We start from the raw sequence: 1,472 nt of genomic DNA on the forward strand, positions 1-1,472 counted from the left end.
TCTGATCATCCAGCCATAGAAGTTAGGTCAAGTGGGTACTGTCTGCAAGTATGTGTGTTCTTCTGCATATCCCCTCATTTCATATCAGATGGACGCTTCACTCTCTGCTCTAGTACTCTGTGGCCATGTCACTGCCTCTGAGCCCAGGTTTCCCCCAGGTCTTGCCATATTTCTGGCCATCCAGGTCTCCACCTGGGTTCACAGGAGTCTATTGAATGTGGTCAGACTTAGCTCACAACTTCATTGCTGTTTTTTCCCCTCTTCCCCTTATTGGTTGCCAATGTGGTCACCAGCCAGACCATGTGCTCACTCGTGTATTCCCCTTGAGTCTTAGTCTTGGAAGGGAGTTTTCTCTGAAGGTACTCAACCACTTGCCTTAATGGCTCCCAGGCAAACAGCTTACTTGTTCTTGTAGTAATCAATGAGACTGCGGTTATTGTTTTGGATTTTTCCTGCTGGTCTTTCTTCACGAAATATCTTCTGTTCTTCTAGCCACTCCAAACTGCTCTACTCCTCTTTTCCAGTGGAAATTTCTACCTCAGATGATTCTGGATGGGGTTCTGGATTCCACCTATAGATTTATGCAATGCAAACACTCCACAGGAAGCTTCCTTTACTGGGCAACGTCTAGCCCCCTTTAAAGTATTCCAATCAGTTATAGGCTGAAGATGGATTTACATGCTTTCTATTGTGATATTCCTGGCTATTCCTTTCTCCCACCCTCAAGTGTCTATTTTACAATGGTACTCAAGGGAAACCAAGATTCAAAAGACAGCCAAGCATCTTAACATTAATCCCCTCCTTTACCCATTCAAACCATGCCTCATTCCCTATATCCCAGAGCCCTGTTGTTCCAAGGTTGTGTATACAGCATCCTTTACCTATGTCCCAATTAGCCCATGCAAACCTGCCTAACTGTTCTCCCATATGCCTTGTTCTTCCATTCCCCTCCCCGTTCTTGTATCTTGCCCCACCCCCCAGCACCCAAGCTATCCTGTGTCTATTCCCTACCCTGTGCTTTATCTTGCCCACCCTCCCTCCGCTTCTCTCATCCCATACATCTCAGTGATCAGCAAATATATATATATATTTCCACCTTTGATGGTTGGTTCTTTTTCTTAGTCTTTGGCAACATGGTCGTATGTAATATATCTCCTTTTGTGACTGACTAATTTCACTCAGCCTAATGTCATCAAGGTTCATCCATGATATGTGGTGGCTTGCAGTTTTCTTGTTGTTCTTCAAGGTAGCATAGTATTCCATTGTTTGTATATACCATAGTGTGCTTAACCATTCTTCAACTGATGGGCACTTAGGCTGTCTCCATCATTTTGCTATTGTAAATAGTGCTGCTATGAACATTGGTGTGCATATATCTACTCCTGTTATGGCTTGCATTTCTTGTGGGTAAATACCAAGTAGAGGAATTGTTGGATCATAAAATAGTTCTATTTCCAACCTTCTGAGGAAGC

This window comes from Chrysochloris asiatica, unplaced genomic scaffold, assembly GCF_000296735.1.
Source record: "Chrysochloris asiatica unplaced genomic scaffold, ChrAsi1.0 scaffold00235, whole genome shotgun sequence".
Lineage (NCBI taxonomy): Eukaryota > Metazoa > Chordata > Mammalia > Afrosoricida > Chrysochloridae > Chrysochloris > Chrysochloris asiatica.